Source organism: Odocoileus virginianus, chromosome 14 (assembly GCF_023699985.2).
Source record: "Odocoileus virginianus isolate 20LAN1187 ecotype Illinois chromosome 14, Ovbor_1.2, whole genome shotgun sequence".
Lineage (NCBI taxonomy): Eukaryota > Metazoa > Chordata > Mammalia > Artiodactyla > Cervidae > Odocoileus > Odocoileus virginianus.
Window position 1 is genome coordinate 49,087,271 of NC_069687.1, and position 20,631 is coordinate 49,107,901.

General features: G+C 40.7%; 1 long non-coding RNA gene across 1 annotated transcript in view; it reads left to right on the forward strand.

Moving 5' to 3' along the window:
* LOC139038269 (uncharacterized) overlaps positions 1–20,631 on the forward strand; it is a 96,523-nt gene that overhangs the window by 44,881 nt on the left and 31,011 nt on the right. The window lies entirely within an intron of this gene.

Genomic DNA, 20,631 nt, shown 5'->3' on the forward strand with positions numbered 1-20,631 from the left:
CCCTCCCCCCCGCCTTCATATTGGGATGTAATAAAATGCTTGCATCTATATGCTCCTTCCCTAGGAGCATATAATGGTTTTCAACTGAAATAGAAAAAAAAAATGAGACATTCAAAAATAAGTCATTAATTTTGCATATCTCATTGTGCTGCAGTTATAAAAATTAATTTATTTTGATCTGACAGACCCAAGACAATTTCAGGACAGCAGAATTCCTCTGAGGGACAGAACAGCTATCAGGTTTAGGAAAACACTTAAGAATCTATTTGAGTATGGAACCGGGGACTCTCATGTATAGTATAAACAGGTAAATTTTAAGCAACAGGAATGCTGAAACATTCTTCATGAAATAAAAGGGGTTTGAACTCTGGATTATGGGAGAGTTATGACTCTAGGAAAGGAGATGGGAGGGGAAAAGGCTAAGATGGGGGTCCCATGACTGTGGATGGGCTTGGTTAGGGATGTCTGACAGAGGTCTAGGAGCTCTGTTTCCATTGTTTATACTCCAGTTGACATCTTTGTACTATACTTAGCTTGCATTATCCCAAAACTTTCAGTAAAGCTTTAACTTGCTGTTAGTGGTATTTGGGGGTAATAATAGAGGAGGTGTGGAGTCCAGACATTCCAGATGGTGGCCAACAGGAGGAAATAAGTCTGAAGGAAGAGCTAGAAGCAGCTCTAGGAGCTATGTATGTGTGTGTGAGTGTCTATGTGCTCAATCATGTCCAACTGACTCCATGGACTGTAGACCGCCAGCCTCCTCTGTCCATGGAATTTTCCAGGCAATAATACTGGAGTGGATAGCCATTTCCCACTCCACTAGGAGCTGGGTAAATAAAGAGAATTGAGTTGTTGATGAACTGGCTTGGAACAGATAGTTGACAACTCCCGCTTCCTCTAGATGTAGCAGAGGAACATAAGCCTAGAAAGGAAGCAAGGAAGTCAGGGCCTGTCCTTCCAAGGCATGTGGCTTGAGTCATGTTCCCTAGCTGCTACCGAAAGTAGTGATGCCAGAAAGCTGGAGGACCTGGGATTTCAGATGCCAGACATTTGATCAGACCTGGAACACAGAGCATAGCAGTTGCTGTCTGAATAGCAGGGGACACGTGTTACAGCAGTGCAGATGAGGAGGGATTCCTGTCAGGGAGGGGAATCGAAGGTAGGAAAGGAGGAAGCATCTCACATAGGCCTGCAAAGACACGTAGCATTTGGATAAGCAAAGATCGGTGAAGGGTATTTAACTCAGCACAAAAACGGTATGAAGACTAAATGTCAATGCACACCCAGGGAACAGGAGGATGTTGACTAACTTAAGTCAGTCACATATTGATGAGCATTGGAAGATATGAGTAGGAAAAAAGGTTGAGGTTTGAGAAAGGAGGGTTTTCAATGTCAAACTAAGGAGATAGAGATTCATTCCCTAGTAAACAGAGTCACTGAAAGTTTTTATAAAGGGAGTAAAATAACCCAGTGGTCATTGAGCTGGTTGCCCAGGGTTAAGAAATATGAAGACTTTGGTTTTCATCTTGTTGAGTTCAAAGGCTGACAGGTCATAAATATCAAATCCACTGGGTATGTAAGACTAAAACTTAGAAGAACCTTTAAGACAAGAGATATTGATTCAGAGTGATTCCAAAGACCTGAAGTAACAAATGAATTCGTGTCAGTGGATGGATGGGACTTCCTAAGAAAAGATCAACAGAGATGAGTAGATGCCAGAGGACAGAATTCACATGTGACTTACAGGTAGAAACGAGAACTTGAGGTTGCAGAGGTCAGAAAACAAGGTGAGCTTCTTAGGAAGGGTGAGGTGATTTAGTACGTTATGGAAGGTAAACACTGGGAAATAAATTCCAAGGAGCACTTCTTCCCCATTTCATGGAAAAGGGGTAGATGACAGAGCCATTGTGAATGATTTAGGAACACAGAGCATATGGAGAAAGACACGGAGGCAGTTACATTGTGTCCAGTTAGAATCTCCACCACACAGACTTTTAACTCCCATTCATATTAAAAACAATTCTTCCTTCTAGTGTACATTTGAGTGAATATAAAAATGTAAAAAATTTTTTAAAAATAACAAAAAATAGCCCAAAGTCTTCAAAGTCACTAATGCTAAGAGCATCTATATCCTTTCTACTCAGAGTGGCATGGGGATCAGCAGCTTCATAATTCCAGGCCCCATCCTAGTCTTCCTGAGTCAGAACTTGCCTTTTAACATAATCCTCAGGCGACTCATTCATTAAACTTTAAGAAGCAGTGCTGTGCCTTATGAGCTTCCCAGGTGGCTCAGTAGTAGAGAATCCACCTGCCAACACAGGAGACATAAGAGACACAGGTTCGATCCTTGGGTCAGGAAGATCCCCTGGAGGAAGAATTGGCAATCCACTCCAATATTCTTGCTGGAAAACCCCAGAGACAGAGGAGCCTGGCAGTCCTGAGAGATTGAGCACACACGCACGCTGTACATTATGCTCCTTTGTCTACACTTCAACGTAAGGATGTTCATGACCACTATGTTCCACGATATATTTATGGATCCCTTAAATCACATTGCGTGCATGCTAAGTTGCTTCAATCATGTCCAACTCTTTATGACCTCATGGACTGTAACTCACCCGTCTCCTCTGTCCATGGGATTCTCTAGGCAAGAATACTGGAGTGGGTTGCCATGCCCTCCTCCAAGGGAATTCACATTAGGAGATAATAACCAGGTTTTCAAATCTTGCCCTCAATAGCTGTGAGAAAATTCTCCCTCTGCCGTCTTCAGTTTCATTGCAAAAGCAGTAGTCACACCCTATGCTTTAATTCTGTTGTTTTAAGTAATTTGAGTTTAAGGCGCACAGCCCATGCTCTTTTGAACTGGTAATATAACACTGACATCAGGATGGAGAGAAGGATATTATGGGAGTATATTAAATGAAAGTAAAATTGCATAAAGCAAATATCTCACAATGACAAAATAAAAGGAAGAATGGTCCTGGGAAGGATATCTTTAGGGTTCCAAGTTTCAGGAGAAAGTGCTGTTATTGGCTCCTCCAAGTTTTCTCAAGGGGAGAGTTTCTTACTCAGATCCTATAAACTAGGAAGCTCTGTAAGCCTCTAACAATGACAGTAAACAGCACATATAGGCTGCTTACTGTGCGCCAGATACATTTACATACATATCTCTTTCAAATCTCACAACAACCCTATGAGGCAGGCAACATACTATTAGCCCCATTTATAGATACAAAACTTAGGCTGGGAGAAATTAATAACTTGAACAAGATCATATAGCTTATAGGAGACAGAGCTGAGAGTCCAACCCAGATCCGACTGAAAAAGTAGAATTCTTAAATGTGATACTATCATATGAGAGATTAGAGAGGAAAATATCAGTAGTATTAGCTAAGGTCTATTAAGTACTTACTGTAGGCCAAGAACCAATTTAAGAGCTCAGCATATATTCACACATTCAATCCACTACAAACATGCTATCAGAGAGGCATGATTGTTATCCTCATTTAATAGGTGAGTGTATTAGTCATCTCAGGCTGCTAAGGGATAGTTAGGGAGTTTGGGATCAACATATACACACAGCTATATTTAAAATTAACCAACAAGGGCCTACTGTACAGCAAAAGGAACTGTGCTATATGTCATGTGGCAGCCTGTATGGGACGGGGTTTAGGGGAGAATAAATACATGTATATGCATGACTGAGTCCCTTTGCTGGGCACCTAAAACTATCATGGCATTGTTAACCAGCTATGCTGCTGCTAAGTTGCTTCAGTCATGTCTGACTCTTTGCAACCCTTTGGGCCATAGCCCACGAGACTCCTCTGTCCATGGGATTCTCCAGGCAAGAATACTGGAGTGGGTTGCTATGCCCTCCTTCAGGGGATCTTCCCATCCCAGGGATCAAACCCACATCTCTTATGTCTCCTGCATTGGCAGGTGGATTGTTTATCATTACATCCACTCGGAAAGCCTGTTAACTGGCTATACTCAAAAAATTTTCTTAAAAAAGAAGATACCATAGACTAGGTGATTTAAACCTAAGCAAAAACGCATTTTCTCTCAGTTCTGGAGGCTGGAAGTGTGAGATCAGGGTGCCAGTATGGCTGGGTTCAGGTGACAAGTCTTCCTGGCTTACAGACTGCCACCTTATCTGTGTGCCCACAAGGCCTTTCCTGGGTGTATGCACATCAGGAAAAAGAGCCTCCCTTTCTTCCTTTTCTTTTTTTTTGCTCTTCCTCTTATAATGAATACCACCAATCTTCTCAGAGTAGGACCTTGCCTCTTTGATGTCATTTAATCTTAATTACCTCCTAGCAGACTATCTCCAAATACAGTCACATTGGAGGCTAGGACTTCAACAGAGGAATTATTCAGGGGACAGAACTTAATCCACAGCAGTGTGGAATTGCCATAAAAGCATGATTAAATAACGTTCATGATTTTTAATGACAACATCATGATTAAATAACATTCACCCAGGTGGCTCAGTAGTAAAGAATCCACCTGCCAGTGCAGGACATGCAGGAGATGGGTTCAATCCATGGATCAGGAAGATCCCCTGGAGGAGGAAATGGCAACTGGCTCCAGGATTCTCACCTGGGAAATTTCATGGACAGAGGAACCTGTGGCACAGTCCATGGACTTGCGAAGGGTTGGACATGACTGAGCACACACACATACACACCCATTCGGCAGGCTGGCTCTGGAGACCATACTTAGTCACTAGACTATACTCCCTCTGAGGATCAATGAACAGAGGGCTTAACAAGCAAAACCTAGCTCCATTAATGGTTAACTTTTTTTTTTAACATATGCTTTTATTCAGATATCCTTTTCCCCAAATATCTGTTTCTTATTAGTAGAACTGAAACAGATATTTGGGGGAAATGTTATCTGAATAAAAGCATCTGTAGAATGGAGACAGTGTGCCCTTTCTTTTTCTTTCCCAATGCCAAGACACCTAACAAATGTAAGGTGAGAGAAAATAGGTCAAATTGTATTGACTGAGTATTACCAGTTTCTTGGGGGCAGATTTATTGAATGATGTCCTTCAATTGCATCCAGGTTTTCATAAAATGTATTATTTGACACTATCCTTCACTTTGGATCATTGTTAAGAGTCTCTGCACTCAATTTAGTCCCTAGAAGTGGCAATTAAAGATAAGATTAAAGACACTCTCCTCAGAAAGTAGCAGGGTCACTAGTGTTTACCTGCTCATGAATTGACAGTCGACTGAAAAGACGGATTAAGTCAGGGGCAGCTCTTTCTGAACTGATGTGCCAACCAAAAAGAGTCTGGGAAAGAAGCAGCTGACAATCTGGAATTTTAGAAATGAAGAAAGTACAAACAAGTAAGGTTGATTAATGTGTCTAAGACTACATACTGTATTCCTTATTCTGAGCATATTCCTACATTATTCCTTATTCTGGGGAACAAAAATATTGAGAAAGGAGCATGGGTGTGCTAATGGTCAAATCTGTCACTCCAATGTCTTTCCCCACGGTTTCCCGACACCTACTCTCTGCTTCAGCAAGGCTGATCACTCTTCACCATGACCTAGACACATACTCATACAGACACTTTGATTATGTTCATGCTTCTTTCTCTATTGGCAATGCTGCCTCTCCCAGACTCTCCAAATCTCATCCTTCAGCCCAGTTCAATTACTATGTCCTCTTGAGTTTTTTCTTTAATCCTTCAAATTCAACTTGAACTCTAATCGCACACAGCTCTATACTAACACAACAGTGAAAAGATTTCTAATGGTCTCACACATCTGGTTCTTTCTTCTCAATACACGCTGCTGCTAAGTCGCTTCAGTCGTGTCTGACTCTGTGCAACCCCTTAGATGGCAGCCCACCAGGCTCCACCGTCCCTGGGATTCTCCAAGCAAGAATACTGGAGTGGGCTGCCATTTCCTTCTCCAATGCATGAAAGTGAAAAGTGAAAGTGAAGTTGGTCAGTTGTGTCCAACTCTTCACGACCCCATGGACTGCAGCCCACCAGGCTCTGCCCATGGGGTCTTGCAGGCAAGAGTAATGGAGTGGGCTGCCATTGCCTTCTCCACTCAATACATGAGAGGATTACATTTCCCTGCCGCCTTTTTATTTATTTATTTATTTATTTAATTTTAATTTTTATTTTTTTCCCCCCATTTACCCTGCCGCCTTTTTAGATGGGCAGGGCCATGAGACTAGTTCTGGCTAATTGATAGCACATGGAGATGAAGTATGTCTCTGCCCTTCCTGGGGTTTTTAATTGCTAGTGTGAAAAAAATCTCTCTCTTCCCCTTCTCACTAAAATAGACAATGTTCCAAGTGGTAGCTTCCATCAGCCTGAGCCCCAGAATACAGATGAGAGGGAACAATTGCTGTTTAGTCACTAAGCTGTGTCCAACTCTTTTGTGACCATGGACTGTAGCCACCAGGCTCCTTTGTTCATGAGATTTCCTAGGCAAGAACACTGGAGTGGGTTGCTATTTCCTCCTTCAGAGGATATTCCCAGCCCAGGGGAAGATCTCTGCATTGCACAGGCAGGGTTTTGTTTTTGTTTTTTTTTTACCACTGATCCACCCAGGAAGCTTGAGATGGAATAGAGTCCCCTGCACAAGGGAAATGTAGCATGAGTGAGAAAGCAACCTTTGTTGTTTTAAGCCTCTGAAATTTGTGAACGTATGTGGCTTTGTGGGTAGGGCTGTTATTATAGCGTAATCTAGTTTATTCTAACTAATATGGTATTTATGCTTGTAGAATACACATATGTTATGCTGTGAAGAGTCTTCATTTACTTCAAACTAAACAAAGATTTATCAGAATATCTACAGTGGGTTAGACAGTGGTCTACGCACTGAAGGTACAATGAAGAGAAAGCATAAAGTCATTGACCTCATGGGGGTCATGATCTAGGGAAGGAGATACATACTCATTAAACAATGACATATACAGATATAAAGTTTAACCAGTTAGAGCTATGAAGAAAAAGTATATCTGACCTAGTTGGGAGGGCTGCATTGAGCTGTCAGGCAAAGCCTTTCTAAGAAACTGATTTTTGAGCTGAGTTACTCAGACCAAGAGAAAATTAAGTAAAGACTAGGAGTGAGGAGGAAGAGGAGCTTTTCAGGCAGAAATAACAAGTACACATGTCCTGAGGTAGACCGTGGGACAGGGGGGAGCATGACCAACATGAGAGAAGCAAAGAAACCAGCAAGATGGGGACGGATCATACCTTGTAGGCCAAGCCAAGGATTTTAGATTTTATGATAAAAATAAATGAACTGGAAGCCATGGAAGAATTTAAAGATGGTGGAAGGGGTATCATTGCACCTCACGGTGACATGGGAAGCTTCCTCTCAAGGTTAAAGTCTGATGTCAAAATGGTGATATCACTCTTTTGACAGGATCAAAGAAAGATATATATTCTTCATACAGGTGAGGAGTTCCGCCATGTGCAGGGGTAGAGGACGGCTCCCTGGGAGGAGGTCCAGGCCAGAGACAGAGAGAGAGACTGAATAGGCATTCGATAAAGGAGAATCCCCTCCAGCACCATAAAATTTGAAACAGAGGTCCAGAGAGAGCGTGGACTTGGGGGTGGGTGGACGGAGAGGAGGGGCTGAAGCTTTACCCTGGTGCTGGAAGCAGTGAGAGACACAGGCAGGAAATGAGACTTCGAGATGGTCAGCACTAAATCAAACATCACTAAAGGTCCATGTTTCAGTCTCTGTGGAGGGGGAGCACACCACAGGATCAGTTTTGAATGGCAAATGACTTTTTTCTAGCTACAGCTGTAGATCTTATTGAATTGCACCTCAGTTAGAGGGTGTCCCTTATCTGGGCACCAGTGAGGAGGATTTGGTAATAGTACAGGTGAGAGATGATGACAGATTAAACTACTGGCGGTGGAGGTAGAGAGAAGGCCTGGGGCACAGATTGCCCTACAAACAAATACAACCAGATCACGGCCCCCTTGAAGGCAGAGATTCTGAGGGCAGAGTTCAGTGTCAGTACTGAGCCCAGTGGCACTTCTCCTAATGGTCCAATTCCTGATACTCTCCTAAAGACTAGCCTGTGATTTATCCCGTATCTTGACTCTCCCAATTTCACCATGGCCTCCATTGTTATTGAGAGCACTCTTAGACTTGAATTTCTCCATGCTTTGTTGCAAATTAAGCCAGTTCCTCTGGGAAGAGACTAAGAACTATTTATTTTACAGGCTGCCTCTCCTCCCAGACAAAATCTCTAAACCACAGTTCTGAAGACAGGGATGGAGGCCATGACAAACTTTTCTCAGTGGGACTGAGAGATGTCTCACTCTAGAAGCTGAGTTTAGTGATGGCCTCGGAGCAGCAGCCTGATGTCCTCTAGGCTTGTTTCTCCTGGTGCAGAACCACCATCTCAGGAGCCCAGGAGAGAGGCATGCGGGTCTCAGCATCCTTAGGGGCTGTGCACAAGATGCTATCTCCATTCTCCATTCTGGTGGGGGATGGGGGTAAGGATGGAAGAGGGAGCTCTTGCCTGCACTCATCCAGGGCTTAATTTTAGCAACAGGCACTGGGGTAGGATAAGAAACACTGAAGCCCTGCTCCCCCTGGGGAGAAAGCCCTCTAGCCAGGAGCTGTCGAGGAAAGGGAGCTCCACATTCTTGGCTGTACCAGCCAGGAGTAGGGCCTAGGGCCTCCAACCTCACTGAACTGGGAAGGAAGTGAGGGGGAGCGACTGTGGTTCTAATAGCACAGACTTTCACCTTCTTACTGAATTTTTGTAGATGTTCATGTGTAGTTGTTTCTTCATTTACTGTTTCTCCTGAGGATCATTTCTAGAGGCTTTAAATTTTTTTTTTTAAGTTTCACAGGCTTCTGCGGGGAGTGAAACTAGTCAACGGAGCGCCCCAGTTGTCCACCGGGAGTTGATCCCCTCCCTATGGCTCCATCTTGGGTTGCCCATCCTACACTGATTCTGGGCATTGGCCAAGAGATTGCTAGGAAACACGATACAAACAGATGCTTGCTACATGCTTGTTCTGTGAGGCTTGCCCTCTCCTGATGCTGGGAACCCTTTTACTACCCTTTGAACAAGCCTGAGCTAGTGTCCTGGGGGGGAGTGTACAGAGAGAGGCCTCAGCTATGCCAGGTGTCCCAGACCTCACAGATGAGGCCGAGAGAAGGTGGTATTAGGAAAGAGAGGAGGACAAGAGCATGTCAGGACAGGGATGCCAAAAGCAGTGAATCCTGCTGAGACAGCAAATGAGAGATGGATTGGAAGAGCTGTTTTATTTGCAGGTACCAAGATTATTGTTCATCTGAATAAGGACCATTTTATTAGTGAAATGAGACAAGAAACAGAGTAAAATAGATTCAGGAGTGACAGGAAAGGGAAGGCATAGAGCTAGTGAGACAGGCAAAACTGGAAAAGTGTGGTTTTGTCGGGGAGCCAAGGAGTGGGGTGGGTTTCCCAGGTGGCTCAGTGGTATAGAATTCACCTGCAGTGCAAGAGATGTGGGTTTGATTCCTGGGTGGAGAAGATTCCCTGGAGGAGGAAATGCCAACCCACTCCAGTATTCTTGCCTGGGGAATCCCATGGACAGAGGAGACTGGGGGGCTACAGTCCATGGTGTTGCAAAGTGTGGGACAAGAATTAGTGACTGAACAAGAAGATACAGAAGACAAAGGGATAATTTTCCCTGTGTATGAATTGCTATTATTCTTTCATACAGAGGAAGATACTGAGACTCTGAGAGGATGAGTGCTTTGTCCCAGGTGAGGAAGTCAGTGAATCGTGGAGCTCCTATTCCCACTGCGCCTATTGGACTCTAGATCGAGTAGCTAAAGGAGTGTTTCATCATTTTTGCTATGGTGCCAACAATAACTGTATGAACAAACTAATTTAACGAAACTAATATGTGTTTCTCCTACCAGCATTATGAAAGCTCTACTCTTACCCCAACACATTTTCTTAACTGGACCATGTTGCTAATTTCTCATTAAGGCCAAGTATATTATTTAGGGAAGAATCGTCATCTATGGTCCAGGCTCCAGTTCTCTTAGTCTCATTGGTAACCTCTTGGCCGCTGCCATCGGGCATGCAACATTTCCTCCTGGGGATCCATCTACGGAGTTCACCCTGACTGTCCTCAATATGCTCCACAGCCCCAGTCGTCACTTGGTGAGCCCTGTTCTATGGGAAGGGCACACAGCTGGGCTCATGCATGCAGTGTAAAAAATGGGCCAGTCCAAATGAAAGTCAGACTCTGCTGGATCTGGTTCTGAACTTTGACCCTTTCTCAGATGTTCTGTTTGCCCTCTACCCAGAAGGAATGATGTTGCAAAATACTAAATATTAGCATTTTATAATATCCAGATATCTTAATCGTAGAGTAACAAAAAATGTGCAGTTAAGAGTTGCTAGAAGCACTTATGCTGTAACCCAGGGACAATGATGGCAACTGAAGGAAATAAGAGAACAAAGCGTAAGTGAGGAAAGGCAAGAGGGAAGGCCACTGCGGGCTGAAAAACACACTAATAAGATGACATATCTGCAGGAAAAATCTGGAAATGGTGTCCATGGGGCAGACCCCAGACAGACCCTAGCATTGTCCAAGAAACAAGTACCTTCCTCCCCGGCAATCTGACTAACCTCAGGGCAGAGCAGAGAGATGTTAACTTAATGCGGGAGAGTAAACTATGGAAGACAAGAAAGAGCTATGTGTTCCCCTTCTGGTTCTAGCAGATCCTTACTTGAATTATTTTAAAATCTCTTTGGATATATTTCAAAAGCTCACTCTTCTACTTTCTCCAGTTTTAAATACTACTTAGTCTCAAGAAAGTCATGCACTGGGATTTTATCCAGGTGCATGTCCTATTTGATCACCTTGCAATTCCCTCCTTACTCCCTGGTGATGAAGATACTCTTAAGCATCGCTTGTAAGAAGACCCTACATGGACTTGAGTGATTGCTACTTCCTCCGTCACATCTACCTTTCTCCTTCCTGTCTTCTCTCTTCCTTTCCCTCCATCCTTATTCCCCTCCTCCCTTTCTCCCTCTTTCCTACCACCTTAACCTTCTTTTCTCTGTAGTGTTCACAGAATTTGAACCAGAATGTTTGCTTGTAAATCCCATGAAATATTGATGACATGAAGTATAACTAACTACCCTGGATGGTATGGTTACTTTCTAAAATATGCACTGTGATCTCTTAAAATGTTAGAGTGCAAAGTTTTCTGAAACTGTTATATGTTATCAAATATACCAATCTACTGAGAATATATCAAATATATCAATGTTTTAAATATATCAAATGTTATCAAATATATCAATCTATTGAGTATAATCATACCATTATTACTTTACCAGGTTTTCTGTCACTTCTTTTGAAGTGTATAGAAGTAGTTTAGTTAATTGTTCCCAGTTTCTCTGTTTTAATACCACATTCCTGGCACAGCATAAATGGTTGAAATGGCACTCTGCCATAAGCTTTTCTGGCATTTTGAGAGGAGTGTATCAGAGAATCATTTACTGTTGACTAAAACATTAAAAGATGAAATAATGACATTTGAATCAAGTGCTTTTCATGAAAAATCACTATAAGTCTATCAGAAAAATATTGAAAACACTTTGGATCACATCTGAGTCTTTTATTTCAGAGCCTGAATTAGAGTCTGTGCTGTTTTCCATATAGACCAAACTTAAGAGGCAGGATCAAATAAAGATCTGGGATCCTTTAGTCTTAGGATATTTCATTTCTGAACACTGAGACAAAGATATGAACAATTTGTATTCAGCTAAAATTGAGCATGGAAGGATCACTTTCCTGTATTTTTTTCCACTCATTTTCTCTTTATACAATTATTGCTTTAATTGTCTCCAACATTTGTGCATTGTAGACTGTGATAGAGACCTGGGTAAAACATAAAAGAGAAGCATCTTCTATGTGGGAACCGTGTACTAAAGTCTGATGACAATAAAGTGATGAGAAGGTGAGGTGACAAAATAATGTTTTGGAATCAACAGCCTCACAAAGGAGCTACCTCTCTCTCTCTCTCTCTCTCTCTTTTTCAAATGAAAATGATGAAAAAAACAATGCAGCGGATTTTAATGTGTGGTCTCCTGAACAAACTGACCCATGTCTGAGCTGCCTTCTACACTGTAGATGGTCCTGCAGGGGACTTGGGAGCAGCATTCTGGCTAATATCGCTCATTCTGGCCAATTTATTTTTCTCTGTTGTCCCTGCTTTCCTGGTGCTGAGCCTCAGATAAGCTGTTCCTTCTACTAGCCTCAAGTCACAGATAGTAAAACCAGCACAGTGGTGGATGAGCAACCTACAAGGAACCATGGTAGAATCTAATGAGGCAGGTGGAATTAGCTCATTCTCACAACTTCTCATGTTTAGCAATTATATTAGAGCAGTGCTGGGAATTAGCTTCTTGCCCCTAAATAGCTAAAAGAAGTTGATACCACTAGGCCTTAGTGAACATAGAGAAAGATTAATTTTATGTCAAGATTAATTTTTCACAAGTCAGAGTGTTGGAGCAAAAGACTTTATGAAGTATTTTGCATCTCAAACATGGTAGGCACTGAAGAAGAACACCCACACCTCCCCAACTTTATTTAAAGAAAATTATTCAAAAGTGGAAGCCATTTTCATCCAGTTGTGGAGTCATTGGAATTTACCAAGACACAAAAATGATGGGTGGATTTTTCCCAATATGTTATCAGATCCAGGATCTCACTTGCCCTGAGTCATCTAATGTGAAAAGTGACTCATGGAAAGCACTTTCTCACTGGTGAAACATGATGCTATATACATATCGGGGCTCTCATTTAAATTAATGGTTTAATATGATTTCTATCCTAATGGACCCATAATTCATTGCTACACTATGTAAATTTAAGCTCTTTTCAGTTGTGTGTTACATCCTAATATTTATTTGGGCTCATCAGAAATCTCTCCGCTTCAAACTATTATGTTCTACATATTTATAATACAATAGCTTCCCTGGTATTCTCCTTCACTCATATCCCTGGTGACATATAAATGAGTTTTGCCCTAGTTTTCAAAAAGAAAAGTTTGGGTTCTCAAACAAAATGCCAGACTCCTGATAAGGCTTACTAGATTCTATTTGTAGCTAATGAGATCGACTTGGAAACAAAGAATGCCTAGAGGAGTGTCATAGGCCAACAAACTTTGAAATTGGTTGTCCTTTCATTTGGCTATTTTCAAGTCATCTGAAGGTTTTCTTTTCATGAGACAGTGTAATTGTCCATTACTTTCCTACAGAGAGCACTCTCCAGTCCTTTGAGTATCTTTCTAACGCTCCTTGGAAGGCAAGGCTCAGCAAGTTCTTCCCTTCTCTCTTAACCTGGGTTAACCTGGAAAGGATAGTCTTTATCCTTCCCAATCCACACTTAAACAGGAGATGAATTCCTGGTTATACAGCTGAGGCCTGGAAGGCTGGGAAGGTTCCTGAGGGTCAGATAATGGGCTCAAGGGCTTAGGTCTACAGAAGGACAAACTGGCCCATCTGCTCCTGTGAGTCAGTTACTAGCTTCTCCTTTGAATGGATATTAACAACATCCTGAGTATGGGGAGAAAACTGAAAACTGTAGGATCTACATACTTGCTGCTGAATGCTTGTAAGTTCTCAAAATGTGAAATGCCGATTACAAGCAACTTAAAACTTTCAAAGGTATATTTAAGACATTTGTTTAGGAAACTGATTTTCAAGGAAATGTTTGACTCTTAAGAGTAACTCCAAAGGAAATTACAGTGGTAATTTGTAATGTTTAGTAGACTAGTACATTCTAATAGAGATGTATAAAATAAAATATTAAATATTAGCTTACTAGTGAGTATACTTAATAGTGACATAAATACATCAAGAGTAGAGCACCTTTATATAAAAGTTGTTATCCAAAACTAAAAAATAATCACCACTCTTGAGATATTCTACCAGGTTTTCCCTATGGGTACCTATTATATTCTTGGGATGATATTGTAGCCTGGGTTATGCCTGAATTTATGTAACAGTAAGCTAAATTATAATGGAATTCTTTTGTGATTGAGTAATGCTGTATACAATTGTATATATGGAGAAACTAAAGCAGAGATGAATTATATTATTTTATCCTCACTGCAGAAATATAGTAGGAAATTGCACATTCTCAGGGGAATTACAGAGAAAGTCAGTGGTTGTGCACAGTGCAATTCCAATTTTGTGGAAAGACTGTAATGGCTGACTTTTTTTACAGTTTGAGCCAGTGAAGAATGAGATATATGGGATGAATAAAAGAGTTTCAGGTTGAAGACTGTGTCAAAAGTTAATAATTAACAAATGAACACTTGAGTCCCCAATAGCAAGAGCTCTCCACCTAGAGCCTGTGGTTGATAAAGTCACTAATCTATGGATTTAGCCTTTAAAACACCTATAATTTACTTGCGGAGACAAGGCGCAAATACAAAACATTAAAAATAAAGTAATTATATCATTAGCTGCCAGTTCATGAGACAATTTAGTGTAAAATAAAGAACACTGAATTGAGAATCACTGTTGTTGCTATTCAATTGCTCAGTCATGTCCGACTTTTTGTGACCCTGTGGACTGCAGCACGCCAGGCTTCCCTGTCCTTTACCATTCCCTGGAGCTTTCTCGAACTCATGTCAATCGAGTTGGTGGTGCCACCCAACCATCTCATTCTCTGTCGTCCCCTTCTCCTCCTGCCTTCAATCTTTCCCAGCATCAGGGTCTTTCCAGTGAATCAGCTCTTCGCATCAGGTAGCCAAAGTATTGGAGCTTCAGCTTTAGCATCAATCCTTCCAATGAATATTCAGGACTGATTTCCTTCAGGTTGGCTCTCCTTGCTGTCCAAGAAACTCTCAAGAATCTTCTTCAGAACCTTTCTAATGTGCATCAATTCTTTGGCACTCAGCCATCTTTATGGTCCAGCTCTCCCATCCATACATGACTACTGGAAAAACCATAGCTTTGACTATACAGATCTTTGTCAGCAAAATAATGTCTCTGCTTTTTAATATGCTGTCTAGATTTGTCATAGATTTTCTTCCAAGGAGCAAACATCTTCTAATTTCATGGCTGCAGTCACCATCTGCAGCGATTTTGGAGCCCAAGAAAAAAAAGTCCATCACTGTTTCCATTGTTTCCTCATCTATTTCCCATGAAGTGATGGGACTAGATGTCATGATCTTAGTTTTTTGAATGTTGAGTTTTCAGCCAGCTTTTCCACTCTCCTTTTTCACCTTCATCAAGGGGCTTTTCAGTTCCTCTATACTTTCCTCTACACCACAGGGTGCTGTCATCTGCATATCTGAGGTTATTTATATTTCTCCCAGCAATCTTAATTCCAGTTTGTGCTTTATCCAGCCTGGCATTTCTATGATGTACTCTGTGTATAAGTTAAATAAGTGAGGTGAAAATACACAGCCTTGATGTACTCCTTTCCCAATTTGGAACGAGTCCATTGTTTCATGTTTTGTTCTAACTGTTGCTTCTTAACCTGTATACAGGTTTCTCAGGAGACAGGTAAAGTAGTCTGGTATTCCCATCTCTTTAAGAATATTCCACAGTTTGTTGTGATCCACACAGTCAAAGGCTTTAGCATAGTCAATGACGCAGAAATAGATGTTTTTCTGGAATTCTCTTGCTTTTTCTGTGATCCAATGGATGTTCAAAATTTAATCTCTGGTTCCTCTGCCTTTTCTAAATCCAGCTTGAATATCTGGAAGTTCTTGATTCATGTATTGTTGAAGCTAAGCTTGGAGAATTTTGACCATTAGTTTGCTAGCATGTGAGATGAGTGCAACTGTATGGTAGTTTGAACATTCTCTGGCACTGCCTTTCTTTGGGATAGGGATGAAAACTGACCTTTTCCAATCCTGTGGCCACTGGTGAGTTTTCCAAATTTGTTGGTATATTGAGTGTAGCACTTTCATTCTAGTCCTGATTAGCGTTGAACCAGCTATGTTAGTTACCTTGATCATGTTACGATTTCCCTGGGCTTCAATCTTCCTACCTAGTTAGAGGCAACATTGATTGAATGCTCACTACAAGTGTCAGTCATCTTAAACATATTTTCTCACTTCATCCTCAAAAACCACCCTAGGAGTTAGGAAATATTCAATTATTGGAACCCATTTTTATTGATAAGGAAACCAAAGCAAAACAAGGTTAAGTAATGCATCCTGGATTATGTTGCTAGTATGTGGCAGAGGTTAAAATCTGTATTATCAGACAGAAGTGGTTATGGAAGCATTAGCATTTGTGTGTGTGTGTGTGTGTGTGTGTGTGTGTGTGTGTGTGTGTGCATGTGAGAGACAGAATAAAAGTGTATGAGAAAAAGAGAGAGGATGAATGTCTGATGGGTTTTTCTGGTTGTGTTACATGATATATGATCTCTTTCATGATAAAAGATTTACCAACTCTCTGGACAAACTATAAGACACAATGAGATTCTGCTCAGGTCGCATGCCTATAGAGACACAATTCCTGAGCCTACCTCAATAACCTTGTGGACCTAACTCTCCATGTCAAACACACATATATTACTTTTGACATAAAGAAACAACTTTACCATAGAAAGTCACCTGCTGTGATTTGTACATTAGATTACATAAAGTACCCACTCACTAAATCCAGAAAACTTGTTTTTGTATAGACTTGAGTTAGAGAGGGTTTCATGTTCAGTTCAGTCAGTTCAGTCACTCAGTTGTGTCCAGTTCTTTGTGACCCCATGAACTGCAGCACACCAGGCTTCTGTGGCCATCACCAACTCCTGGAGCCACTCAAACTCATGTCCATTGAGTCGGTGATGCCATCCAACAACTTTAACCTCTGCCATCCCCTTCTCCTGCCTTCAATCTTTCCCAGCATCAGGGTCTTTTCAAAGGAGTCCTTTCCATCAGGTGGCCAAAGTATTGGAGTTTCAGCTTTAGTATCAGTCCTTTCAATGAATATTCAGGACTGATTTCCTTTAGGATGGACTAGTTGGATCTGCTTGCTCTCCAAGGGACTCTCAAGAGTCTTCTCCAACATCACAGTTCAAAAGCATCAATTCTTCAGCATTCAGCTTTCTTTATAGTCCAACTCTCACATCTAAACATGACTACTGGGAAAACCATAGCTTTGATTAGACAGACCTTTGTTTGCAAAGTAATGTCTGCTTTTTAATATGCTGTCTAGGTTGGTCATAACTTTTCTTCCAAGGAGCAAGTGTCTTTTAAATTTCATGGCTGTAGTCACCATATGCAGTGATTTTGCAGCCTCCCAAAACAAAGTCTGTTACTGTTTCCATTGTTTCCCCATCTATTTGACATGAAGTGATGGGACCGGATGCCATGATCTTTGTTTTTTGAATGCTGAGTTTTAAGCCAACTTTTCACTCTCCTCTTTCACTTTCATCAAGAGGCTCTTTAGTTCTTCTTTGCTTTCTACCATAAGTACAGTGTCATCTGCATATCTGAGGTTATTGATATTTCTCCTGGCAATCATTACCTAACAATTATTCCTCATATCTAAGACATCCTTATATACAAGTCACTGGCTGTTTGTGTTTTGCTTGGTTTATATTACTTTAAGGGGAAACATGGATATATCTAAATTTAAATCTATAATGATAGCACAGACATTATAGTTAAATTTATATGTGACTAATGAACATATCAACATGTTTTTGTATAGACTGCTTCAAGTATTAAAGCTTGAGTAAGATTTTTCAAAATAGCAGAGTACAGCTCTGCTCTAACCGTATCTACCCTAAATGTTATTTGCATTAAGAAATCTTGAGATTTTCGGGTTCTTTATTCATGACTCATTTTAAAGGTCATGCTTTTCTGGTTTTTGGTCTGTATATTCCACAATATCTTTGGATAAATGCCACACATCTTTGATCTAAGGCCACCAACAGACTATGCACCAAGGTATACAGTCCAATATCTTCAGCCCAGTAATGAGTTAGTGTTAGCTCCACCATTTTTTTATGAGGAGGGCAGATAAAAATATAAGAGGGGATTTCCAACTACTATAATATATAATGGTTATATAAGCTCATACTAAGAAAACATATTTTATAAATGATTTAAAGTGTTTTATAATTCAGTCTTCAGTAAATATTTATGATGGTTATAAAATAAAATGCTATATTTTTTTGGACTGAAGGCAGATATCTTCTTTGTCTTCGTGTTTCTGGAACACAGATACTCAATTTTTGTTGAATGAATGAATCAATACATGAATAGATAAATATCTAACCATGATTAGAATAAGAAGTGCAAGTACTCAGTCATGTCAGACTCTTTGCAACCCCATAGATTGCAGACTGCCAGGCTCCTCTGTCCATGGAATTTTTCAGGCAAGAATACTGGAGCAGGTTGCCATTTCCTACTCCAGGGAATCTTCCCGACCCAGATATCCAACCCACATCTCTTGAGTCTCCTGCATTGGCAGGCAGATTCTTTACTACTGCACCACCTGGAGAGCCATGATTAAGTGTGTGCTATTTGAATGAAGATGCAAAGCTCAGGATATCATTTAGTATAACCTGGGCTGCCCTCTCTCTTGACTGTTTGAGTCTAGATCTTTCTTTGGTGGACAAATCCCTTCTCTATCAAGGTCTGTATTTAGTTAAATTATTTTGTTGTTATCTTCTGGCTTACCAAGAAATTGGCTTTATTATTGATATATTTTTTATTTCTTTTGTGTTTGCTTCATTTCTGAGTAATTTAAAATTAAATAGGGAAGAAAAAATTGTACCAGCTGTTCTTTTTATGAAACAATAGTTTTAACTCAGCTTAGGTCTGAATAAAGTAACATCATGTATGGCCCATAATACACTTAAAGCAATGATGTCAATTGAGTGCTAAGGCAGAAGAGAATCTCAAAAGAATCATTCTTAAATCATCAACAGTAACATTTATTGAGTTGTGCCAGACACGATTCTAAGTTCTTTTTAAGTATTAACTTACAAGCCTACATGCAAAAGATAGTAAATATAATATTGTGCTCTTTATATTTTTGTGTAGCTTCAGCATCACTGAGTTTGAGTAAGCTTTGGGAGATGGTGACAAACAGGGAAACCTGGTGTGCTGCAGTTCATGGGTTTGCAAAGAGTCGGACACAACTGAGCGACTGAACAGCTACAGCTTTAGCAATAGCTACTGTTAGTAGACAGAAGAAAAGAAAAATCAAGGAATAATCCTTAGGATTGTAAGAAGTAAATAAAATATTTTTCCATGTATTCAGATAAATTTACACTACAATTTTACTTCCAATATCAATAAAATATGTCAAAGGTAAAAAGTCTCAAATACTCCCAAACACGTTTGCAATTTAGAGTAGTGGTTAAGGGCATTAGGAGCTAAAGTATAGTACATGCATGTGGGCTAAGCCACTTAAGTCATGTCCAGCTCTTTGTGGCCCTATGGACTATAGCCCCGTGCTGGTCTTAAAGAACCTGCCTGCCAATGCAGGAGATGTAAGAGACATGGGTTCAATCCCTGGGTCAGGAAGATCCCCTGGAGAAGGAAATGGCAACACACTCCAGCATTCTTGCCTGGAGAATCCTATGGACAGAGGAGCCTGGCAGGCTACAGTCCATAGGGTCACAAAGAGTCAGACACGACTGAAGTGACTGAGCACATATGCACGTGTGCATGCACTTACTATAGCCCACCAGGCTCCTCTGTTCATTGGGATTCTCCAGGCAAGAATACTGGAGTGGGTTGCGATTTCCTCCTCCAAAAGTATAGTAGCCAACAACCTTTTATTTTTCCAATATGGACAGTTAAAAATCTAAAACATAGGTATCATCTAGTATCACCATAATTTTATAGAAGAAATACAATTTAAAAACCAAAAATGTTGGATGGATATAAGCTCATAATTCAAGTCATTTCCTTTAATTGAATAAATTTAGTTTTGTGAAAGATTCATGATGTTGTCTAGTTTCTGATTTTAGAGACTCCAAATGAAAACTTCACCATTCATTGGCACCAGTCTTTGTACTGGCATTTGGGAACCACCAAACATCAGGCCATGACAGCCACATCCATGGCTAATTGTTTCTGAAAGAAGATGTAACCTACATTTTGCAGGCCACTACATTTTTTTAAATACAACTACACAGAGGTCATATTCAGCAGCTCATTGTATCATTCCAAAAATAAATCCAACTCTACAACTCATTGGGACCTTATTTTCTCTAAGGATTATACGAATGTAGAAAGACAGTTTTAACACACATACCACACAAGAAAACTTCATAAATATCCTCTTTAAACATCTCTGTTCCTCCCTTAAACCATCTCTGATTGTCAAATCCTCACCTTTCCTTTCTCTCTGGACCTTTAAATCCACAATCCATAAAATCCATATACCTCCACCCCCCAACACTGCCTCATTGCTTTTGGCCCTAAACTTTTATGTCTCATTCAATAAAACCCTGAGCCGGCATTAAATAGCCTACCTCCACTCACCCATAGCAGATTGTTTTATATAAAGATAAATTTATAGATTTTACATCATCTACAGGGTGAGGGGAATGACTGATATTTCCCTCACAGAAAGGTGGGGTCTATGTTCCCTCTCTTTGAATCCAAGATGAAGTTTGTGGCTGATTCAACTTAA